The sequence below is a fragment of the Panulirus ornatus genome, chromosome 1 (genome assembly GCF_036320965.1).
Source record: "Panulirus ornatus isolate Po-2019 chromosome 1, ASM3632096v1, whole genome shotgun sequence".
In the NCBI taxonomy this organism is placed as follows: Eukaryota; Metazoa; Arthropoda; class Malacostraca; order Decapoda; family Palinuridae; genus Panulirus; species Panulirus ornatus.
Window position 1 is genome coordinate 98,538,383 of NC_092224.1, and position 27,496 is coordinate 98,565,878.

A 27,496-nucleotide genomic window follows, 5' to 3' on the forward strand; every position below is an offset into this window, starting at 1 on the left:
CACACATTTAGGAACATCAGACTGAACTTTGAAGGAGGATGAGCGCTCCCTGCTGGGTAAGGATCAAGCATATAGACTCCCTAAAGGTCGCCTGAGATATAGACGGGCGTCTGTCAAATAGAGATCTCTTTACCACCTCATATCTGTATGATAGTTACACCTCTGAACTGCCCTGCCAGCTGTATGATAAACATATTTACCTTTAGGGCCAGAAGAAATACTTTTGTCGTAGTTGGAGACAAATGGTTTCCAGAATATGCATATAAACACACACACACACACACACACACACACATATTCGCATACACACATACAAGTGTTACGGACCAAACTGGGAACGGACAAGTATGGGTTCGATTCCTGGGCGAGGCAGTCGCCCTACACTCATCACAAGTGTCTGTTTTACCTTCGGGTTTGATAGATAAATGGTTGCCTGGCTTAGGCTGTTGTGTGTGTGTGTGGGGGGGGGGGGGTGTATGGGTGTAGACACATAAGGAGTAAAGACGAGGTGCATATATACAAGACTATGAGACGGGGCGACACAGTAGCAAGCCCCTGTCCCTGTAACACGCAAATAGTAATCACACAATGAGTGGTGTTAATATGAAAACTGACATCATATAGAAGATTAATAATATATATGTTGATAGAGAAAGCTCAAGAGACCGGGGGCTCCACGAGTGTAGTACCACTTCCCCGTACTGAACAAATGGATGATTACACATAAGGAATTACACATAGGTAATTACACATAGGTAATTACACATAGGTAATTACACAAACGTTAAAACAAAGGCTCAGAACCAGACACGAGAAGACTGGAAAAGGATACAAAAGCGAAAACTATAAATGAAAGAACATAATCCTTGAAAAAACAAATGAAACTCTCTTAATTATTTTGATTGGAAGAAAACGGTATTGATAGATGTTGGACTGCAATGGAAAATGGTTAGTTGATTTTTCTAGTGAAGGGCAAATAGGGTTTAATCATTTAAGAAATCTGTGCCATTAGCAAGTAAGTTGGATTATACGAGAACTGGAAAATATGGACATTGAAACTACTGGTCTCCCAACAACACACGAATTATATAGTATTCTCTTATGGATGAAAATTAGAGAATTCAGAGATATAACACACAGTACAGGGAGGTATCAACTGACTTGGAGATTCCTGTGAGAATTATATTTTTCAAGACCAAATCTTCTGTTACCAGACCCACAACACAACTGCCCAGCCTCTCGCACCACGCTCGTGCTGCGAGTGTGCCACGGGAGTGCAATAACCCTGCGCCTACGTAGTGTGAGGCACAGCGAGAGAGAGAGAGAGAGAGAGAGAGAGAGAGAGAGAGAGAGAGAGAGAGAGTACGGACTTAGCCACAAAGAGATTTTGACAAAAAAAAATGGATAGCGCCTAGCGTTCACAACAGAGAGAGAGAGAGAGAGAGAGAGAGAGAGAGAGAGAGAGAGAGAGATTGTACACTTGCATCAACGAAGAGATTTTGCCAAGGAACAAGGAAAACGCGTACTGCTCACGAGAGAGAGAGAGAGAGAGAGAGAGAGAGAGAGAGAGAGAGAGAGAGAGAGAGAGAGAGAGTACGGACTTAACCACGAAGAGATTTTGACAAAAAAAAAAATGGATAGCGCCTAGCGTTCACAACAGAGAGAGAGAGAGAGAGAGAGAGAGAGAGAGAGAGAGAGCGATTTTGTACACTTGCATCAACGAAGAGATTTTGCCAAGGAACAAGGAAACCGCGTACTGCTCACGAGAGAGAGAGAGAGAGAGAGAGAGAGAGAGAGAGAGAGAGAGAGAGAGAGAGAGAGAAGACACACGGACCAGACTAGTTGAAGCAACCCAACAAATGGAAAAGAAACAGGGCGGAAAGAAATGGAAAAAGAGGAAGATGTCGACGATATGTTCGTTCAAGATCACAGCGATATGTTCACGGAGTCATACCAGCCACGTGTATGATATTGACACGCGGATCCATTAGCCATCACCCAGCCAATATCAGGTACCGGTAATTCAACGTTATAACAACGGATAGGCAAGAAAGGCTCTCCCCAAGAAAGGCTATCCTAGCAAGACTTTCCCTAAGAAAGGCTTTCCTAGAAAGGCTTTCCCTAAGAGAGGCTTTCCTAGAAAGGCTTTCCCAAAAAAAAAGCTTTACCAGCAAGGCTTTCCCCCCTAAAAAAGGCTTTCCCAACCTGCTTTTCCAGTGGGAAGTCTGTAAAATAGATGTGGTTCTGATGATGACCTGGGTTTATACAAGGTGAGCCAAGACGAGGTCAAGTCTAGACGCAAAAAATTTTTTATTGTACTTTTTAATCTCGATGACAAAATGTCTTTTTACTTATACTTTCTCCCAATCGATGAAAACGCCTTTGGAGAAAGTACTAGCGCGTGGCAGTGCATGAAAATGATATGTAAAGTGGCTGGAAATCAGTAGACCTTATGATATAGTGGTTTCGAAGACCAACATTCGTGCGAAGGCAAGTTCATACGAAGATTTAAACACACGTAGCCAAGCGACTATTAGAAACATATGCAAGCGAAAGCATATAATGCAGAGGAAGACAAGAACACGAAGATCCAGGTCCATGGGAAGTTTAAACTGGAAACGAAACCAGTGTTAAGATAGATGATGAGAAGATGTTTACCGAGCCAAATGCACGTGAAGGAAGTAAACTATGTCGGTGCTTAATGCAAAAAAATGACTAATGTTGATATTATTGCAACCCACATTAATGCACTTTAGACGGAGATAACTGAAAAATTCTCATAATATTGTTACATCGTTCGTGTTATGAAATGCTTGTATATATGTACCCTGATTTTGTTTCCTCCGCCTTATTCAGGAAGCGTCAAGAACAAACGAACAGTGGCTTTATCTGCGCCCATCATCTCTCTTCCTGCCTCGTACAGTATAACTCAAATACTAGCGTCTGCCATCAATAGCCAAGCATTAGACACTACTCCATGGATTATCTTGAATGCCTCAGGTGCCCTAGTTCTTCTCTATGGCAACAGCACGTCGTCCCCCATATATCACATCAGTCCAATTAATTCTCCATCTCTCGCTATCTATCTCTGTTCCATCCTCACCTCACCCACTTAGATTCGAAATTTGATTGATATAAATCCAAAACATGGATATATGTAGACGTGGGTCTAGACATGCACTCTTTTGTTTGTATTCCCCCATGTATACTGTATACTCCCTGTATTCCAAACTCTCTCTCTCTCTCTCTCTCTCTCTCTCTCTCTCTCTCTCTCTCTCTCTCAAACAAAACACACCTCTAAATTTGGTGCCATTTAATGCCTTAAGTCGTCCAGCTGAGTATCTTAAGTTACATCCCCCCCCCCCCCCAACAAGGGAGACCATTGACAGGGGACCGGAGTCTCATTTAGACTCCTAACGAGTCTTCCCTCCCTCACGGTACTCTCAAAAATATCAACGATAAAGGATCAATTAAGGCATCCAACCCTCCACCCCCTCTTTGTGGACGAGAATAAAAGACCTCATATTTTCAATTCTTTAAAGTTTATCACTTGAACTTCTGAATCGGAGTTAATGGGGTCGATCTACCTTCATTTTTTTTTCTTCGAAACTCTTTACGTCAGTTGGAGGAGGATTTACATCCTTAATGTCACAGAATCTATAGATGGACTGTTAAGTTACTTATAATCTTCTTGGGGAGTTGAGGAGAAAGCACACCTTGCAGGAAACCACGTCAAGGGCCTCCAAGACCACCTGGCTCTTGAAATGGGAAGTGGGGAGTAAAGTTTTAAGAGACCCAACCTGAAAGTAGAACTGGGGTGCAAGAAAATCTCGTAAACATGGCTAGACAGGATGGTATTAATCATGAATCAAAGAAAATGAGGTAGTTATCGAAAATGGGTATGATTCCAGAGGTAAGACTCATGTACTAATGCAGTTACAATCTGTCTAGTCGGTAAAATATAAGCAAAAAATTACATATTGTGATGTACTTCGTTCGTTATACAACCTCGCCTCGGATTTCCAAGGATGTATATTCAGATACGCCATTGGGTCGAATCCTGGTTGTGGCAGTCGGTACACAGTCAGCCCAGCTGTTCATCTTCCCCTAAGGGTTGTTCGATAGGCGTGTACAAAAGACACTCGTCTATTTAAATGTGCTAAGATGGGCAGGTAATGGGATGTCTGATCACTATCTTGTGGAGGCGAGGGTCAAGATTTGTATAAGATGATGGACGATGGACGGAAGGACTGATAACGGACAGAGGGACTGACAGTGGACGGAAGGAGTGATAAAGGGCGTATGACAACTATGACCATCGAGACACACAAGTGTCTACACATACTCGACACATCAAACCCAACTTTAAAAAGCGATAGAAAAGTGAGATATGCGACATGTAAAGTAATCCAGATTCGCTCATGCATAAGATCCGCGTATGTTTAAGGTCCACGTATATATAAGATTCGTGTATGTATAAGATCCACGTATGTATAAGGTCCGTGTACATATAAGAGCAACGTATGTATAAGGTCCGTGTACGTATAAGATCCGCGTATGTATGTGATTTACTGTACGTGGGAGGAGGGGAGGTAGTGACAGAGAAACTTCAAATAAGTCCAAATATTCCTCGACTTCAAGTGGTTTATGAAAGTGTGAGATGGTTCTTGAAGAGCAAGGTGATGAGGTGGTGAGTGAGTGTTTGCATGTAGTAAATGTAGGTGGGAAAGCCAGCGAGGAGAGGGTGGAGGGGAGGGTTGAGGCGGGGGTAGTCTGAAGAAAAATAACAATGACCCGATAGACGTATGAGTCATCTACGTAAATCGAGTGAAATAGAATTAATTTGCATTGTTCAGCGGGGGAATTTTGATAGCAGGGTCGGGGGACGAGGAGGTAAGACGATTACCACGAGAATGATGCGTTGAAATCGGGAAGACTAGCATTTATTTGAGGGGGGGATAATATGGACATGGGAGGTCAGGATTTTCCCTGTCGACTGTGGTTTGGGGAGAATGAACCGGAGTGAAGGGTTAGGGGGAGACCTGGATCACGAATGAACGAAAGATAAGGCTCATGATGGGCAGACAGTGCCGGGGGTATAGGGAATATACCTAATTTACAGGATAGAGAAAGGAGGGAGGCTTATCGGTGGAGAGGGTGTAGTATTTTCGACATAATCACGCCGGGAAGTAATAGATTTCTATCTATTGATTATCAGACAGATTCTCAGGTGTTGTGATCATGTCCATAACTTCCCCGATCATCAAAGATTTCCTTACGTGACACATGAGATTGGACAAGTCAAGCAAGGATGTATAAATGAAGCGTATTAGAAGAAGCGGTGGAGTACATTGAGAGCGTGATGTGGGTCGATGCTTCAACATGAAGGATGGGCTATACAGATCCTCATCTGAGACCCCGCCCCGGAAAGATGCTTGGAGACGCCCAAATCGAATATTAGGGCTGTCTTGACCTAACCTACGGGGGCTGTCCTTACCTAACCTAACCTAACCTAACCTAACCTAACCTATGGCGGCTGTCCTTACCTTACCTAACCTAACCTAACCTAACCTAACCTAACCTAACCTAACCTAACCTAACCTACGGAAGCTGACCTTACCTAACCTAACCTAACGCAAGCTGAAAGCTTAAATGAGCTGAGCTAAGCTTACTTAACTTATTCATGGACCTTACCGAAACTAACTTAACCTGACCCGCGGCACGAGACTGGTTACAGCTTCCCATAGTCTCTGTGTAGTGACCAGCCACTCGAGGATGGACCGTTATGGTACCTCCTCCTCGTAACTAACAGTGATTTTGTGGATTTCTCTTCCTGTTTACATCTTCCTCTCTCTACAACCTTTTTCACCTTCCTATAAACACCTATAAACACCTGAGGAACTCATATTGATATTTCTTATATATCATATGTTCTTAATTCCTTCCCTTTATCTTAGACGGCAATTATAAGGACATGGTTGTATTTTTGCCGTCTCGGATGCCACATAAAAGAATGAAACGAAGGATTCAGATGTAGGCACACACACACACACACACACACACACACACACACACACACACACACACACACACACACACACACATACAAACGTATATTATACATATATACACGGCTATACACATAGACGTACGATATACATATACACACACCAAAAAACATATCTGTACCCACACACACACACACACACACACACACACACACACACACACACACACACACACACACACACACACACACACCAACCCATTTATATGAACATGCCGAATCATTACATTAAGCTAAGAGACCTCTTCTTAAAAGCAGAGGACCACTCTAAACTATTACATGTAAGATGCAGTAGTGAGGGCAAGGAACTTCAGAGGAAAAGATAATGACACAAGGGAGAACACTTGTGAGGTTTCAGAATACCTTACGTTGGAACACTTTCAGGGAGCTTGTATGACTACGGCTTTCAGGGAGGTTGATATCCTGAAAGAGGACATTAACGTGAATAGTCATGGAGCAAGAAGACTCACCCTTCAGTGAGAACGAGATGGGTCTATGTGTGTGGAGGATATAGAGAAAATGGAAGCTCATCATTCGGACTTAAGGAGAGAGTTGAAACAGATTTAATACAATGACGAGATACTGTCGTAGACTAATGACTAATAGCTCCATTGTGGTTATAATACTGCCAGACCGCTGCACTATTTGTTATAACAATAACTGTTATGATTTTTGACGAACCTTGGAAGACTTCAGTACCTCACAACCCATCCTGAACAAGCTCTCTGTAGACACCAATTACATATCTACCACTATCTAGTGCATGAAGAGTCTATAATACAATCTTTTATTTTCTTTTTCTCCTTTCAAAACTAACGCAATTTCGGACCAAGAGGTGTCAACTCCTTGATGCCAATTTTCTATATTATCAATATTCCGACGCTCCCCTTCTACCACAAATGGAGAGATACGAGAAAGGTCAATACTAACTTTGCGTTATTCTGACTTACCCAGGGGCAGGTGGACGATACACCTCTGCGACTCATGATAGTGTTCACGACTTTATGAAGCGTTTCGAAATACAGATGTTGGTTCACGTCAGCATCATCCAGCCTCGGGCGAGCTGTGGGCGCGATGATTTTTTTTTTCTACCCTTTGTTACCGCTCAGGATGGTTACGCCCACGAGTCACTGCAACAAAACCATCAACTGTGGCAGATGGTAACAGTAGGCAAAGCAGCAGGAGCAATAGCACAGCAGCAGCAACAGCTGGAACAGCAGAATCAGCTGTGGTTGAATCAGCTGTAGCGTCAGCACCAGGAGCAGTAACAGAAGTAACGCCAGTAACAGTGGAGGACAGCAGTAACACCAGTAACAGTGGAGGACAGCAGTAACGCCAGTAACAGTGGAAGACAGCAGTAACGCCAGTAACAGTAGAAGACAGCAGTAACACCAGTAACAGTGGAAGACAACAGTAACGCCAGCGTGAACACGTCGACACAGGATCATTACCATAGCCCAACCCCCATCCTTCCATCACACGCAAGTGATTTCAGCTTATGAACGTCTGATGATGATGATGATGGTGGTGATGATGATGATGATGATGATGACGATGATGATGATGATAATGATGACGGTCCAGAGGTAGGTAGACTAGTGTCAACGAGTCTTCCCTTCACCTCCTCACGGCCCATAGTCAGTCATACACCTAACGAGGGTCGGCAAGATTTTCGTACAAGATTCCTTTAAAAGAAGAATTTCTTTCCTTATTGGTGAGTGGATGACATGAAAGCACCTTTAATCATGAGACCTTTACGAAGACCGTCTCTTGAATCATTTTTTTTTAAAGGTCAAGTATGATATTTCCAAAATGAAGATAAGGAGTCGATATAGTCTGGACGAACCACTGAGGTTCCATTCGTATGTGAGGACATGAGTTCGTTAACCTCAAGCATTCGTTAATCATATCACTGAGGCTTTCGTGGCTTCTATATCTTCGCTTGGCACTCATTCACAGAAGTACCTTTTTGAGTCTTTACCAAGACATATCCCAATTACAGGTGTGTTGTAGAAGAAGGGAACATCTAACTTGCTGTTTCAATCTAGATCCGAATAATATATTGTAGTGGAGCCCGAAGGTACAATAGTGTAGTAAGGTTGTACAGAAAAAAATGTTCCGGTTCGTTCTTTCCTCTTACATGCCATTCAGGAATACTTTATTAATACGTGGTATTTCTACGATTTCTTTTTATCCCCGGCTGCTGCTGGATGAATTGGATGAAGGGAAGGAAACTTATCACTGTTCTCTCCTTTACTCATCCACTTAAGCACAGAGATAAAAACAGAGCCTAAGTTTAAAGCAGGCAGCCTAAACAATGGGCTTACGAGCCCCCTCTATCGTCTGTCTCTTCCACTATGTACTGCTGATGGAACTGTACATCAGTTACTGTACATCGTAACTGTACATAACTGTATATAACTCGAAATGTTAGAGTAACTGACACTTGGAATGAAAACGTAGATACGTTATCCATGAAGGCATTATGAACAGAAAATGGGATGGATGATTATTAATTTGTTAATGGATTTTGAAACGTGAGACATATCATGTTTATTCATTAAACTCGCTCTTTCGTAATGGAAATAATTCCTCATATGCTTTATGAATTTTTCGTTGTAATAAATGTACATATATAGTTGGATAGATAGATGGATAGGTAAATAGATAGTTAGATAGGTGTACATGCATATAGACAGATAGTTAATGCAAGCATGAGCTATTCCCTCGCCATTCCTCCCTAACTAACGACCAAATACCATGATGGTTTAGTTATGTTTTTTTTCCATACGTCTTTAATTCCTCCATATTGCTTCGTATAATCACGAAATATTTTTAAGATTTTCTGTGGCTATTCAGCAACAAACAAAATGAGATCAGCATAAATCTTTTAACCAAGCAATCAGTATCCCCTCAGTCTTAGTGAGAGAAATGTAATCCAGATTATTATATTCATATCAGCCAGAATTATTTTTTCCCCCAGCACAGTCCACGCCACCGTACTCACTCTAGCCTCCTCTCCTCCTCCTCCTCCTCCTCCTCCTCCTCCTCCTCCTCAGTCCTACGACTTGCTCAGCGTTGGACACCATCCCTGAATATCAAATCTCGACGAAACTATGAGGCAAGTAACTTTTTCGCGACATGAAACAAAGACGAATATAATAAACTCCCTTTAATTCCCCCTCCCTCCCTCCAGCCCCACCCCGCCCCGCCCCGCGCCCCAGTGCTGAAGTATTGAGAGTTGACGGTTGCTGGGGAGTTGGAGAGAGAGAGAGAGAGAGAGAGAGAGAGAGAGAGAGAGAGAGAGAGAGAGAGAGAGACTCACAGGAAGCTACAAAATGATAGTGTGAAATCTTGCTCTGTGGAATGAGAAAGAGAAACGAATTTTTCAGAGTACACGTCGCCACGCCAGTAAGATTTCTCTCTTTTGCGTTGAAGACTCCAGTCACGGACAAATGTCCACAGCAAAACTGGGCCTAAATTGAAATATAGAGAGAATTATGAAAAGGAAAAAGAAGCAAGGGAAAGTACTCCCAAATTTTTAGAGTGAAAAACCTGTATTTCATAGCCTGCCAGGTCATAGTTATTGGGAAAGAAATGAGACGGTAAAGAGTTCCAAAGCTTCGAGGTGTAGGGAAAGAAACAGTTATCAAAACGGCCCATCCTTGAGTTGCCAACGGCCACACAGTGATCATGTGACGCAGCAGCTTGCCGAGTATTGCGTGGTCTACCTAGTGTTGGGGACACTCAAGCAGCCAGCTCTCAGGAAGAGATAACATGAAAGCAAAAAATGTGAAATGTAAATAGTTGCTGAATGACATCAAGTATGATATCTAGATCAAGATAACAGATGTGCGTTTTAGATAAAGTTTTTGGGGAAACCCGGAAAATTAGAACAGATTAACCTCATAAAACCTGAATAGAGGAATGTTACGTATATAAGAATAAAGTACTTCATCAATAACTTTCTTTCCAATAGCATAATTATATTGTGATCTCCACGTAATAAGTTTAAGACTTCTTACGAAACGAGACTTAATGATGTCATATCGAATTATGGCTGATAAGACATACAATGAACTTTTTTGTCCTGTTCTCCTGGAAGATAAACAGGTTATGATCTACCATCTATTATCATTATTCTATACAGACATGCTGGAGGACAGACTGTACAAAAAGAGAGTATCAAAGATATAAGACGTACAGTTGACGAATGGGATCGAAGGAAAGACCTTAGAGGTTAGAAGACGAACTAGAGAATCATAAGGCGAGATTGTGATTAATGAATACGAAAGAGACTTGAAGAAGAAGGATAGACGATCGTATATGGAGGACAGATGATAAGTATGAAGGACAAGCGTCAAAGAATTTAGGAAAAATGATTTATTGAATAAAAGAGAAAGTAAGGGTAGAAGACAATAGATATAAGATCATGGACATGGCATCAAGTGCAGTAAAGTTCAGAGACTAGAGGACAAATGCTGAAGATCAGGGACCGAGAGAAGATACACTTTAGTGAACAGAATGAAAAAAATAGTGGATATAAAAGACAATGGAGAGAAGAAAGAGGAGAAATAACACGTAAGTGAATACCGAGTATAAGTTATACAATATAGAAGACTACGAATGGAATATATGATACACATGCTGGTTGAATCTTGTACAGTAACCTCTCTAATTCATAATGGTCCGGTGTCTCATTGAAGTTACAACTGGGTCGTCTGCAAATCCTGGTGGCAGAGAGATGGCAACTCATCTTACATGTATACAGACAAGAGACATAAAGATACATTTGGATATGTGTGTATATGTAGACATGCGACAAGAAACATTCGAACAGACATATTCAAATTTGAATGAGACAAAAAGATCAAAACAATTGCAAGCAAAACAATTGCAAGGAGAGAGAGAGAGAGAGAGAGAGAGAGAGAGAGAGAGAGAGAGAGAGAGAGAGAGAGAGAGAGCAAATCCTAAATCTACATCTACGTAGAATACACCACTGAATTTTAGTGAACGTTTAAAAGGAAAAAAGGAAAGTCGACAATTATCTCGTGAGAGAACTCAGAATTCCCCCAGGTCTGCCCTTACACCGGGAGAGACACGGTAATCGAGATTATAATCTTTCCAGCCACAGTTTTCTCTCCACATAGTCTACATGATCTCATCCACCTCCTCCTCTTCCTCCTCCTCCTCCTCCTCTTCCTCCTCCTCCTCCTCCTCCTCCTCCTCCTCCTCTTCCTCTTCCTCCTCACAACTTGCTCAGAGTTGGACAGCATCCCAGAGTATAAAGCCTCGACGAAACTTAAAGCAAACAACTTTCGCGACATAAGGCAAAGACGAATATAATAAACTCCCTTTAAACTCTGCCTCCTCCCGCCTCAACCCGCACCACCCCACTCCGCCCCGCCCGCTGCTGAAGTATTGCGAGTTGATGGTTGTTGGGGAGTTGGGGAGAGAGGGCCTTGGCGTAGGAGGAGACAGGAGCTACTATAGCGAAGTGAGAGATATCTTGCTCTTTAGAATGGAAAAGCGAAGCGAAGTGTTAAGCGGAGCAAGAGGGTAGAGGATCGTGTAAGGAAGAGTGAAAAGAAAGGATGGTTTTAGAATTGATGTTGGCGTGAAAGGCATAAAAGAGATTGATATGAATATGAAAAAGACATGTTTCCTTACAGAATGACTTGATGAATGGGATAGTTATATAGAATTAATTCCATAAAACCTGAATCCGAATTTAGAATCAATCTGAAAACTGCAAAAATAAGGCCCTAGTCAAGGCCATCTCATTAACGATATATATATATATATATATATATATATATATATATATATATATATATATATATATATATATATATATATATATATATATATCGCTGGAGGGGTGGGGGTTGCTGTTTCATGTGTGGCGGGGTGGCGGCGGGAATGGATGAAGGCAGCAAGTATGAATATGTACATGTGCATATATGTATATATCTGTGTATGTATATGTATGTATACGTTGAAATGTATATGTTTGTATATATGTGCGTGTGTGGGCATTTATGTATATGTATAGACTGAAGCAAGGCATGTGAATCGTCCGGGGTAAAACATTGAAATATGTGTGGGGTCTGGATGTGAGGTGGGTTAGGCTATTCCTCGTCTGTTTGCTTGTATTACCTTGCTGACACGGGAGACGGCGATTAAGTATAATATATATATATATATATATATATATATATATATATATATATATATATATATATATATATATATATATATATATATATATTCTTTCTTTCTTTCAAACTATTCGCCATTTCCCGCATTAGCGAGGTAGCGTTAAGAACAGAGGACTGGGCCTTGAGGGACTACCCTCACCTGGCCCAATTCTCTGTTCCTTCTTTTGGAAAATTAAAAAAAAAACGAGAGGGGAGGATTCCCAGCCCCCCGCTCCCTCCCCTTTTAGTCGCCTTCTACGACACGCAGGGAATACGTGGGAAGTATTCTTTCTCCCCTATCCCCAGGGATAATATATATATATATATATATATATATATATATATATATATATATATATATATATATATATATATATATATATATCCTAGCGAGAGCCAGGTACCCATTGTGTCGACCAACCCCTACGGCCGTATGAACAGCTGGGTTGACAGTGGACCTACTGCCACAACAAATACTCGAACCTTTGCGTTCAACCCTGGGCATCCCACGAATACGTCACGGTCAGGAACGCTAACCGCTACACCACGGAGGACCGTAATTGTCTGTAATATTCCAAATTTTTGATGTATATGATGAGGGTTATTTTCATCTCCCGGTTTTGAAGGGAAGGTAAGAAGGTGACTGATTGATACATGGTCGCAATTTAAGTGACTAGACATGCAAGGAGAATGTACAGCAAATAGACTGAATAAATAAATGCACTGATGGTTGATTTACGTAAGACAAGTGATGCTATTTGGAATTACTGCCTGTAGAATTAATTTGCCCCTGTACAACTGGGGGAATATATTTTTCATGGGGGCGAGATAGGGAGAGGTAAGAGGATTATCAGGGGAGTGATGCTTTCATAACATCCCTATCAACCGTAGTTTGAGGGAGAATTAACATGAGGGAAGCGCTAGGGAGATCTGCATCATTAATGAAATCGAAGGTAAGGCTCGTGGTGGACGGCAAGGGAAGGGCTAGGGAATAAAGCTAGTTCACAGGCTACAGGAGAAAGCTGGGGAAGACTTGTGGGTAGAAGAGGCAATTTCAAGGTTGATCTGAGGCGATTTTTTTTCTCCATGTTAGCTGAGACGGCACGGGCAACTGAGGCCATAATCCAGGTCATCTCATTAATGCTATTTATGTTTCTGGGATAAACCATGGAAAGTTCTGTGGGGCCTGGATGTAGAAAGGGAGCTGTGGTTTCGGTGTATTCTTACATGACAGCTAGAGACTGAGTGTGAACGAATGTGGCCTTTGTTGTCTTTTCCTAGCGCTACCTCGCACACATGAGGGGGGAGGGGGTTGTTGTTTCATGTGTGGCGAGGTGGCGATGACACCAAAGGCCCCATTCGTTCACACTCAGTCTCTAGCTGTCATGTAATAATGCACCGAAACCACAGCTCCCTTTCCACATCCAGGCCCCACACAACTTTCTATGGTTTATCCCAGACGCTTCACATGCCCTGGTTCAATCCATCATTATTATTATTATTATTATTATTATTATATATGAAATTATTATCATTATTGTATATGAAAATATTTTGAGTGATCGTGGCCTGTACTTGCAGGAGAGTGAAACTCGTGCACAGGATAGAGTGAATTGGAACGATGTGGTATACAGGGGGCGACGTCCTGCCAATAGACTGAAACAAGGCATGTGAATCGTTTGGGTAAAACATGAAAATTCTGTGGGGCCTGGATGTGGATAGGGAGCTGTGGTTTGGATGCATTACACATGACAGTTAGAGACTGAGTGTGAACGAATGTAGGCTTTCTTCGTCTGTTCCTGGCGCTACCTCGATATATACGTAAAAAGAAACAAGAAAAGTAGAGAATTGCAAAAGAAAACTTAGAAATAACTGATCGTTTGCCTAATTGCTCTTCTCTTAAGGCTAATCCAGTCATTTTTTCTTGATTCTCTATTATTTTTCAATTAAATGAAGTAACTCATATAATGATAGATATTCTGCATATATACATGGGAAGATGTAAAACATTCATTATTAGAAAAAAAAAAGAGAATGCATTTCAAAGTGTATTTTTTCATTGCAATGATGCATATATTTATATATTTAATATACCGACATGGACATGCACATTATAAATACATGTATAAATACATCATACATACATACATACATACATATTGCATAATGCATAGATACATACGTGCATACATACCTACATCTATCCATCCATCCATCCATCCATCCATCCATCCATACATATACATACATACATACATACATACATACATACATACATACATACATACATAATACATACAAGCGTACATTCATTCATACAGTAATACATAAATACATTCGCAAGTGGATCTTATATTACATGAAATATTCAGCAAAGTACATCATCCACATCACTATTGAAGGACACTATAGACACGTATGTATCCAGATAATCATCTTTACCACATCAGGTATTCAATACTCCATCATCTCGTAAGCAGGACATCATTCTGACAGACCAACTCCTCTTTAGGGTTTTTTTTTGGTCTCGTGAGTCATTTGGTGACAAACATTTTACACTGTGAGTTTATGAGAGATGAACCACTCATAATGTGAAGCCAGTGTTTGTTTGTTTTTTTTGGCCTCGCATCGTCGTGTGGTGAAGCCAGGGAGGCAGTAAATAGTAGAGGCAGCAGAAGCAAAGAGCACCAGAGCCAGCTGTTGGAGGATCACCAGCCGTTGTCGTGACAGTAACAGCAATGGATGGTAACAGCAGTAGTAGCAGCGGGGGCAACAGTGTTATTACCAGTAACAGCAGCGGTAACAGAAACAGGATCGGCAGTAACAGCAGCAGCAGTAACAGCGTTATCACCGTCATCGACAACAGCAGCAGCAGCAGCAGCAGGATCGGCAGTAACAACAGGAGTAACAGCAGCGGCATAAAAGCGGTAGCAGCAGCAGTAACATCAGCAGTAGCAAGAGAGTCGGCAGTAACAGCGTTATCACCATCATCAACAACAGCAGCAGCAACAGCAGCAGGATCGGCAGTAACAGCAGGAGTAATAACAGCGGCATAACAGCGGTAGCAGCAGCGGTAACAGCAGCAGTAACAGCAGCAGCAGTAACAGCAGCAGCAGCAGCAGCAGCAGTTCAATCGGAGATCATTATATCGAATCCCCATCCAGCCGTCACACGGCACCTGATTATAATTTATGAATCACTAATGGTCCTCCTCCTCCTCCTCCTCCTCCTCCTCCTCCTCCTCCTCCTGCTCCCCCCAGGAGGAGAGGGCTCGTGCTGGAGAAAGACTCGCCCCAGCAGCGAGGGAGGGTGAGCGAGATTTTCATGCAAGGTTTCTTCATTCTTTATGGTGAGTGGAAGACATGAAAGAACCCTTAATGATGTGTGATCTTTACGAAGACCCAGGCCAACGAGGGATTCCCCAGTTTTAAAGGTCGGGAATGATATTGCAAAGATCAGGGTTCGATGCCCCCCCACCTCCTCCCCAGAACGAAATCATTGAAGTTCCTTCGTGTGTGAGGGTACACGTGTGTTCGTTAACCTTACGCATTCATGCACCACAACGAAAGCATTCGTAGCTTTCTTCTCTCTCTCTCTCTCTCTCTCTCTCTCTCTCTCTCTCTCTCTCTCTCTCTCTCTCTCTCTCTCTCTCTCTCTCTTCTTGGGGAGATACTCTAAAAACAGTGGTTTGGTTAGATGTAACATGGCACAGTAGGCTGTTTCAACCAACATATTTTTCTAGATCTCTCTCGTTTCCTCCTATCCAGTTTCAGAACACTACAAATATACCTTATATTAACATACTAACGAGTTAGGTCTAACCAGATCCTCCAAACTATCCTCGAATTCCAAGATAACCAAATATTACGACATCCACAACACCGAAGCTTTGGGTCGTTATGTTAGCTTCGTAATAACTTTTTCTCCTGAAGACATTTTCCACCTCTACAAGGGTTTAATGTTTCCCAAGCATGAAGAACGGCTCTTCCACTTTCACTTTCTTTTCCAGCAGAGTGGAATCAAAAAGCCTTCCAGCTGAACAACTTCCCCGTCATCTTTCTTTCCAACCATCCCTTTTCGTTCGTCTGTCAGGTTGCCTCCTTCCTCTATTCGCAGCGTTAACGACCTTGTTAACCCTGGCATTTCATAGACCCAAAACCCAACCAAACATAGAGTGAGAAGCACACATACAAGCATGGTAGAACCCACACATAAACTACTGGTTTGCATGATTCTGTAAGTACATAATGATTCTATGACGAGGAGGTAGCGCTGCTCCTCTCCCACACAGTCCTATACCCAGCACTGGAAACATGGAGGCTAACACGGAGGTGATTATAAACCCGTGTGTGATTTCTAGTGGCTGAGAATGGTGGTTTGGCCACCAGAACAGCCGTCTGTGCCGCTCGACCGAAATATTCAGGTATCAGAGATATCAAGAATAAAAGATCTTAGTTTTCCAATGTAAGATTGTGTCTGGAAGCTATCACATATTCATCCGTGTTCAAAGATGTATGGGGCTCTCGCACCACCCAGTACATTCCATTGGTCGAGATCTCGGGTCAAGAAATGTGGGGTTGTTCTGTGAACATTTGCCTGCATGAGATGGGTGCATGACAGCTGAATAGGTGTTGCTCATTGTCTTCAAAATATGATTGTTTTCTCTGGCATGAAGAATCTTGTGATATGTTAGATTGGTGTTTTTCTTATTGGAGAGATAGATTATGTCCGGGACATAGACAAGAAGGTTTAACTCGTACATGCCTGGTAAGTGGAGTTTCAGATGAGTTTATATCTGGTGGTGTTGAGTTAAAGTCTAGATCGGGAAGGTGATTTTTTTATTGCTTGTCATTACCTATTTGTAAGCACCAGTTTGGACTGTATGGGGAGGGATATTCAAGCTCCTGAGGTTCCATCTCTTGAACGTTCTCTACTATCCTGCAACATTTGTATTTGCATGTATTTCATAATTACTATATCATCATACTCTAGATTTCATTCATCCAGTACTCTTGTGCTCTAAAAATATTTCATTAAATCTTTTTAACCACTTCATCTGGTCTCTTTATCCCTGCTTGTTTTGAAGAACTTTGCACTATCTACACCAAAATAAATTGGAAAGTTAAAGGTTATAATCAGGTCAACCCTCATTCTTGTCCTTCACACAGTAGGCAAATCGAAGGCCTCTGACCTGTCCCTGGAACACAGCTCTCGTGGTTCCAGTACCGTAATAGTTCTTTGTGCTTCTTCAAGTGCGGTGACCAAACCTGAGAATAATTTTCTTGCTTTTGCTGAATAGAGGTTGTGAATAACTTGCTTAATATTTCTTTATCAGTATACTTGTATGATAGTTATATTTGCCAACAGATAATTTGTTCCCTAATGAGGGACTCTGGCTGTAGTTTAGGGACGGTGTCGACTCCCAAGTCCCTCACACGTAAAGATTCTTGCAGCTTACATCATTCTCGATAAGATTCATATTGACGCCTTCTCTCACTATGTCTCATTCTCAGTGCTATACAGATACTCGGATTGAATTTGTATTGTGTTAGACCAACATTGGAGTCAGTTCAGGTCCCCTTGTAAGTTGATGCAATCGTCCTCTGATGGTTTTTGCTTCATTTGCAAATATATTCAGGCAGGAGTCCACCCATTCAGGCAAGTCATTCGGATCAAGGAAGTAATGGTCACAGAATAGCATCCCACGGTACTCCACCGGTGACCACAATCCATATCAAGAAGGCTGTCCTCACATACGTCCTTTGTTCCTTTCCGTTAAGGTAATCTATCCATCGAAGGAGTCTTCCTTTTACTCCTACCTGGTGATTCAGACACTGAATGACACTCCCAAGTGGTATAGTGTCAATTGCTTTCAGGTAGTCCAAATAAAAACTATCCACCCAGCCTTCCCTTTTTGTCCACAACAGAGCTCGCTCTCTAGTAGAAATCTAAGAGGTTCGTTATCCATGACATCCTATCCCTAATCCATGTTATTACTCACCTAGTTAATTTCTCCTCTGTAGGAAGTCAGCCATTTGATTTCTGATTGTCTTTTACAGTACCTTACAGACCACACTCATCAAAAAGACCTCGTCTGTAGGTCTTCTCCTCCTCCTGGTCTCCCTTTTTATAGATTGGCATGACGCTTGCCGCTGTCCATCCCCTTGATACTTTGCCTATCTCCAGTGACATTTTGAACAGTTCTTCACATTTTTTCTGCACATATAATGTATTTCTCTCAGGTCCATGAGTCTTATGTGAAGCCTTTCAATTCTCTTCATGCCTTTCTTAGTTACTTCATTGCTTTCTAAAACCTCCTCTCCATTCCATTTCGCTAGTGTTGTGATTACAATGTCTCCCACTATGGAAAGACTTCCGCTCTTGTCATTCACTTCCTCTTCCTCATGTATCCTTACACCATCATCTGCAACTCTTCCCTTTGAATCCTTTAGTCTGATTAGCTGATCTTGTGAGTCTTTTGGAAAAGTTTTGGAATTTTTCTTTTCTTGTCTATAATATTCTCTTCAAAGTCCCTTGCCTCCGTTGAATCGTTGTGGTTAGTCGTTGTGCTAATGTCGTGTTTCGTTGAGGAGGTTCGATATATAAGCATAGATTGCTGACGTGTGAAGCAAGCTTATCGTTGCTACATTGGGGGTTGAGAGTGATTATAAAGTGTTTTGGATGCGAGGAGTCTGGTTTGAGCATGTTGACGTGAGTATATTGGGGGTATGTTTTTATTTTTGGTAGTGCATGTGTTGAATGCTTGTGGTTGCTTGGCAACCGGTGATTATTCTAAGCGCCCTGTTTTGTTTGGTTTGCATCTTCGTTACCTTTGCATTGCACAGGTTGGATGAACTGGCAAGTGAGGTGCAGTTTAAAGCAGAGCGAATAAGCTGTTTGTAAATGTCACCAAGGGATTTTCCACCTCCTCCTCCTCCTCCAAAAACTGGTGTTGGTAAGTGTTCTGAGGGTGTGTGGCGAGGTGGAGTGTCAAATGTCATGTGTGCGTTGTATGCGATGGCCAGTATTGTTCGAGGTCTACTGAGTGTACGTGGTTGACCTTTCCGGGTCTAAGGCTTACGTTCTTGTCCGACTCTTCCCAGTGTACTTAAGAGTAGCTCGAGGCAATACCTCTTAAACCTACCTACTGGGTCGGGTACCGAGTATTCCCGCCAGGAGTGAGGCGAAGAGCAACTGGGGAGAGATAGATAGATAGATAGAGAGAGAGAGAGAGAGAGAGAGAGAGAGAGAGAGAGAGAGAGAGAGAGAGAAGGAGAGAGAGAGAGAGAGAGAGAGAGAGAGAGAGAGAGAGAGAGAGAGAGAGAGAGAGAGAGAGGTGCACGTGATTCAGGAAGAGAGAATTGAAAGAAAAGAGGATATGAATCACATATGATATACGAGTGATGTATTAAATATATAATATACAGATCATAATGCTTGTACACCCTCCCTCCCTCCCCTGGATGTTGTATGATGTATCATGCATTTTAGGTGACACGTTATGTATTATAGAACTTCAGGTGAGACCCGTGAAATGATGATATACCCACCAAACATGGCTTTAGAAGTCAGGGGAAGTGAGACTGCATGAGGGATATAGAAGCAACATTCAGATGAGATGATACGAAATGGCATTGACCTGTGGCCTGGTTTCCCAAGGGGGCAAATGGAATGTCATGTTAGTGGAAATGTAATACAGACAGAGGCTTAGTACTAAGTCTGAGGACTGTGCAAAGCTCTTTCCTTTCAGAGTATATCATGGGAATTACCCAGGAGGGCTAATGAGTTCTCGCACCTCTTGCTCTTAGTCGGTGTAAGGTGTGTGTGTGTGTGTGTGTGTGTGTGTGTGTGTGTGTGTGTGTGTGTGTTTGTGTACGAGTACCTATTTTCACTGTATGGGGAGAGAATTTACCTCCGTGGAGCCTCATTTCTTTGCTGTACAAAAGAATACAAACGAATTCAGACAGCAGCAAACCATTAGGTCATCTCGAGACTGTTTATGATAGAGGAAGAGATCTGAAACTCAGGGTTCAATGTGGAAAGAGTAGAAAAATATAGATACTTCGAGCGGGATGATATTATAAACTTTTCATATAAACAAGGAGACGCAAGCAATGTCATTGTGAATTTGAGGCGAAATATTTATAGAAGTCTTTTCTTAAACGCGCTTGTTGTACTGCCGTCAACTATTCTGATTAGCAAATTATTCCACATGATAACAATCCTGTTGATGATAAAGTGCTTCGCGTCATACGAGATAAAACGTTTGCCCACGAGTTTACATCTATTGCTACGAATGAAATCAGACGAATGCAGTGATTTCTGACACATAACCTATTGGTCAACCTCTCCTCACTCATCCTTTCCATATGTCCAAACCATTTCAACACACCCTCTTCTGCCCTCTCATCCACACTCTTTTATTACAACACATCTTTCTCTCTTACCCTTTCATTACTTACTCGATCAAACCACCTACCGCTACGCTTTTTCTTATATATTCTATTTCCAATATATGTATCCTCCTCCACACATAATCATCTTGCAGCCCTTACTTTATACTGTACAACATCGCTAGGAAGACTGTCCCTTCAAGCATACCTATTTTTGCCCTGCCAGATATATATATATATATATATATATATATATATATATATATATATATATATATATATATATATATATATATATACTCTATACAAGCTGCATTATATAAAGACGTGCGGAGCGCGTGTAGTACAGCATTTCTTGCAGTCGCAAATATGTCGCTTGGAAAACATGCTTCTTAATCTAACTCCGCGTGATGGAAATATTACTCACAAGCACAACAAAGGCAACTGCAAGCTGGTGACAACGTGCACTGATGCACAAATATCACATGCACGAATACCACGAATATCCAGGTTTAATCTTACCAGAGAACGTTGAGTGGAGGTTTCGATTCTTATTTCCGCATATGACAGGTAGAAAACGATAACACGTATCCAGTTTTTCTGGAATCTATCCACTTAAATCCGATAATGGCTCGTCCGGATTACACCTGGGGAGAAAAAAATATAACTTGTTGTTTTGTTATTTTTTTCCCATTTTTTTTTTTTCTCCCCTGCAACGGCACGAACCACGGGTTTTTCATCCGGATTTTATGGATGGAAACTTTCACTTTAGAAGGATTATTTCACAGGTGGCACAGCATTTTGTTTTTGATCAAACGTGACACAATCTTGTGTCTATGTATTTAATGACGCAGTATCGTAAGACTTCCTTTTCTTTCTCTGATTCGGTCCTTCGAAGTGGACAGACTTTCCTAAGTTTCAAACCAGGATTTTTTTTACAGTAAAATCATACGTGTTTTCTGTCTGCAGTTAAGATGACTTGTGATCACTCCAACTCATCGCTTCCCCTGTTTCCTGTGTAGGATGTTAAGGGTTGTCTTATTTCTTATCTATTTCTGTCCATTTCAGATGTTACAGAGGGATACTCTCTTTTCCTTTTTTCTTTTGTAAATTTCTTTTTTGTAATATGGGAAGGAGGTGACGAAACAGGTACCTCTCATTAAAACTAGCATTAGTTATTCAAAGGGAAAGTTTTTTCTTTTAATCTAAACGTAACTTCGGAACAACTCACTGCATAAGGAAAGGCGACACGTGGAACTGAAATGAACTTAAACACTAGAAAGTTTGATACAATAATGATAAAAGTTAGGGATTATGTTAATTGGAAAGAAAATATTCAAATAAGTGGAAAGAAAAAAGTCCTGGATTTCCTACTGTAGCTGCAATATGTGTTTACTTACATATCAGCATCCTGCCCTAAAAGTCCCACCTGCCTTTATAAGACTCCAGCAGCGGTTAGCAAGCATGCTAAGTCCGCCGGGTTAGATCAGACATAGATTGTAGTGATATTGTGTGTAAATCTACGTGGGCAGAGTGGTTGGCATTTGAACAGTAATTGTTTGGTGTCTTTGTTGTGGTAGATGCATTGTGGATATGGAAGTGCTTGGGATATGATGAAACATTGTTTGTATCATCATAGGATGAGGCATATTCAGAGCGTTAATGGGAAAGTGATTCGTGACTGGGGAGTGTGGCTGCTATGTATGTATGTCTCGTGGGGTCGAGTTAAGACTGAGGATATATATATATATATATATATATATATATATATATATATATATATATATATATGGAGAAAAACTGGAGGAAGTGAAGTGTTTTAGATATCTGGGAGTGGATCTGGCAGCGGATGGAACCATGGAAGCGGAAGTGGATCATAGGGTGGGGGAGGGGGCGAAAATTCTGGGAGCCTTGAAGAATGTGTGGAAGTCGAGAGCATCATCTCGGAAAGCAAAAATGGGTATGTTTGAAGGAATGGTGGTTCCAACAATGTTGTATGGTTGCGAGGCGTGGGCTATGGATAGAGTTGTGCGCAGGAGGATGGATGTGCTGGAAATGAGATGTTTGAGGACAATGTGTGGTGTGAGGTGGTTTGATCGAGTAAGTAACGTAAGGGTAAGAGAGATGTGTGGAAATAAAAAGAGCGTGGTTGAGAGAGCAGAAGACGGTGTTTTGAAATGGTTTGGGCACATGGAGAGAATGAGTGAGGAAAGATTGACCAAGAGGATATATGTGTCGGAGGTGGAGGGAACGAGGAGAAGAGGGAGACCAAATTGGAGGTGGAAAGATGGAGTGAAAAAGATTTTGTGTGATCGGGGCCTGAACTTGCAGGAGGGTGAAAGGAGGGCAAGGAATAGAGTAAATTGGAGCGATGTGGTATACCGGGGTTGACGTGCTGTCAATGGATTGAATCAAGGCATGTGAAGCGTCTGGGGTAAACCATGGAAAGCTGTGTAGGTATGTATATTTGCGTGTGTGGACGTATGTATATACATGTGTATGGGGGGGGGGTTGGGCCATTTCTTTCGTCTGTTTCCTTGCGCTACCTCGCAAACGCGGGAGACAGCGGCAAAGCAAAAAAAAAAAAAAAAAATATATATATATATATATATATATATATATATATATATATATATATATATATATATATATATATATATATCATTTATCCCTGGGGATTGGGGAGAAAGAATACTTCCCACATATTCCCTGCGTGTCGTAGAAGGCGACTAAAAGGGAAGGGAGCGGGAGGCTGGAAATCCTCCCCTCTCCTTTTTTTTTTTCCAAAAGAAGAAACAGAGAAGGGGGCCAGGTGAGGATATTCCCTCAAAGGCCCAGTCCTCATCCTCTATTCTTAACGCTACCTCGCTAATGTGGGAAATGGCGATTAGTATGAAAAAAAAAATATATATATCATTCTTTTAAGCTTGTTCACGGGTCTTGACTTAGTGTGGTAATGCCAGGAATAGACGAAGAAACTCATTCACTCATATCCATTCTCCACTTGTCATGTGTAATGCACCGAACCACAGCTCCCTATCCACATCCAGGCCCCACAGACCTTTCCATCAATTATCCCAGACGCTTCAGAAGCCCTGGTTTAGTCCACTGACTGCACATCACCCACCTTATATTAAATCGTTCCAGTTCACTCTATCCTGTGCACGCCTTTCACCGTCCTGCATGTTCAAGCCTCGAGCTCTCAGTACCTTTTTCACTCCATTATTCCGTCTCCAGTTTGGTCTCCCTCTTTTCATTTCCCCCTCCACTTCTGATACATAAACCCTCTTTGTCAGCCTGTCTCTCCATATGTCCAAACCACTTCAGTACACACTCTTCATATCTCTCAATCACATTCTTTTTATTACCACACCTCTCTCTCACGCTTGTTTTTTTACTTACTTGGTCAAACTGCCTCATGCTACATATTGTCCTCATATATTTCATTTTCAACACATCCACCCTCCTCCACATATATCATCATCAATAGTCCATGCTTCAAACTGTGGAACATCGTTAGCATTATTTTGCCTTAAACATACCTATTTTAGCTCTGATATATATATATATATATATATATATATATATATATATATATATATATATATATATATATATATATATTTTTTTTTTTTTTTCTTTCAAACTATTTGCCATTTCCCGCGTTAGCGAGGTAGCATTAAGAACAGAGGACTGGGCCTTTGAGGGAATATCCTCACCTGGCCCCCTTCTCTGTTCCTTCTTTTGGAAAATCAAAAAAAGAAAAAAAAGAGGGGAGGATTTCCAGCCCCACGCTCCCTCCCCTTTTAGTCGCCTTCTACGACATGCAGGGAATACGTGGGAAGTATTCTTTCTCCCCTATCCCCAGGGATAATATATATATATATATATATATATATATATATATATATATATATATATATATATATATATATATATATATATATATATATAGTTAATGTAACCAGATTACTGTTTTTTCAGATTCTTTCTGAATGTTTCAAGTTGTCCAGCATCTCTATTTACATGTTTGGAGAGGTTGTGTAAGATACCTTTAGGAGTTATCTCAAAGTTTCGATATGAATCCATTTAATTATCTTCAGGAGCGTGTGGAGAGGTCAGCTGAGCGGGTGAGAATGATTGTGGGTAGCAGAGAGAGGCTGGGTCATACACCTGTTGGGGGACGTGCATGTAGTAGCACCGCTTGCTCATTGGCCGCTGCGTGATGCTGGGGCATGTAGTTGTAGTATGCTGTCTTGACCCGTTTTCTGGTTATTTTCAATAGCTGTTCCCTGGCAATCAATGGGTCGGGGATGTGAAGGCGTCTTGTGTCTTCTTCATGGCGTAGTATCCTTGTAGATTTATCTATTGTCTCTCGTACGAGAGCAGTGTTGTGTTTCTTGGTGATACATAGGTGTAGATTAAGCCCTCTGGACAGTGTACAGGTTACGCTTCCCACATGGGTCGTGTTGGTAAGGAGCTGAGTGTCTCATTGATGACATCAATGTGTAATGTTTATGTATGTAACTGTTCGCTCATAGTGAGGTTGCTATTGTTTTTGTTTCTGTAGTTAATGAATCGATTGACTCTGTCATCTATTGTTGTGTAATTGCTCTCTGAGAGATAATGTCTCGAGGTGCACTTCCATCTGTCTTGTAAGGAGGTAACGTCTGGTTACATTGATGTATTTAGGGTTGTGGTAATTGAAGTTTGTGCGGTTGTGGGAATATTTTGCACGAAGTATTTTAGTGTTTGTCGATGTTCTTGTTGCTCTTGTTGATGAGGGTCTGTTTGATCTGTTGTGATTCTCTATGGAAGACAAACCAATCAGATGCGGTCTTGTATGCTCGGTGTCACATTTTGTTAATGTATCCACTTTGGTAGGGTTGAGGATGCTCACCACTTGCACGCAGACATCAGCTGAGGTCTGTTTGCTTTCATGTGATTCGAGATTACGTCGCCTTCAGTGTTGCCATTCACCATTACATCTAGGAATGGCAATTTTGCTTTTGAAGCTGATTTCATGAGTGAGTTTCAGAACTGATTCCTCTTCTCTTGCTATCCTAAGTTAGTTGTGGTGTACTCCATCTCTGAAGACTTCATAGATGTCTGGGACGTATCTGCTCTATGCTGAAGGGCGTAGTGAGTCTTCCTGTAAGATATCGTTTTCGAAGTGGTACATGCAGATATGCGGCAAAGGTGCTTTCGAGTAGCGAGCCCATGGCTCCTACCTCTGTCTGGTGGTATAGTGTGTCGTCTGTGTGTCTAAAGGGAGCTTGTGTGTTGCAAGCTATCAGAAGCTGTTGTAGGGTGGAGCATGCGATGCTTGGTGGGCGTACGTGTCTCTGGTCGGCTGTGGGAACGTTACAACCATCTGTGAAAACGTGTACAGCCACCCAACCTGTACCTAACGTAAATCCATGAAGGCAATGAGAGAGTCAGGGGATGATGGTATACCATTTTGGTTAAGGTAATCATTTAGACTTTTAGAAAAAAAAAAGATTATAATTTTACCCCGGTGTGCAAGTTAACAAAAATTTTTAACCGTGGTGATATAGTTATATAAACTCCTTATGTTTCTAGCAACTCCCTCAACACAGCAGTAATCGTAAATCATAACTTTTTTTTTCCTCCTTCGTAAGCGGAATACATCACTGTAAAGGGAGAGGTAAATTTTACGAGCAAACTTTATAATGACTGGCTAATTGGAAGCGACATTCATGCTACTGGGCAATGAGAGCCGTGCGAATTACTCTCACCATTTTTACGTCACTGAGGGAGCGAGAGTCGTGGGAAGTAGTTGGTCATTCTTAAACTCATGAGGTAAGAAAAGCCATAAAGATTAATGAGCGAGGTATATATATATATATATATATATATATATATATATATATATATATATATATGTATATATGTATATCCTGGCTAACCCTCGGCAACATCGTGCAAATTCGGCAAGATGCTGCAGCGTGCAGTCAAATTAGTCAAGTCAGACGAATGCTTAAGTAAGTACTTAGATCGAGATGATCAAAGCCTTTGGTAATAATAAGGACCAGTGTCAGGTCACCTCCTGACCTTCTCATTTATAGGGAAAACTACTTTTTTTTTCCAATTAAACTCTTCACTGCTGGTTAAAACAAACTATTTGAATCATATTTTCTTCGTATGATAATGGTAGCTGACCATGACGCATTGACGGGCCGGCCAGAGGCGAGTGCATAGGTTTGAACCCTGGTTGCGGCAGTTGGTCCACAGACAACCCAGCTGTTCATCTATCCTTAGGGGTTGGTTAATGAAATGGGTACCTGGCTTAGGTCAAAGAATATGTATATATATATATATATATATGTGTGGAAGTCGAGAACATTATCTCGGAAAGCAAAAATGGGTATGTTTGAGGGAATAGTGGTTCCAGCAATGTTGTATGGTTGCGAGGCGTGGGCTATGGATAGAGATGTGCGCAGGAGGATGGATGTGCTGGAAATGAGATGTTTGAGGACAATGTGTGGTGTGAGGTGGTTTGATCGAGTAAGTAACGTAAGGGTAAGAGAGATGTGTGGAAATAAAAAGAGCGTGGTTGAGAGAGCAGAAGAGGGTGTTTTGAAATGGTTTGGGCACATGGAGAGAATGAGTGAGGAGAGATTGACCAAGAGGATATATGTGTCGGAGGTGGAGGGAACGAGGAGAAGAGGGAGACCAAATTGGAGGTGGAAAGATGGAGTGAAAAAGATTTTGTGTGATCGGGGCCTGAACATGCAGGAGGGTGAAAGGAGGGCAAGAAATAGAGTGAATTGGAGTCATGTGGTATACAGGGGTTGACGTGCTGTCAGTGGATT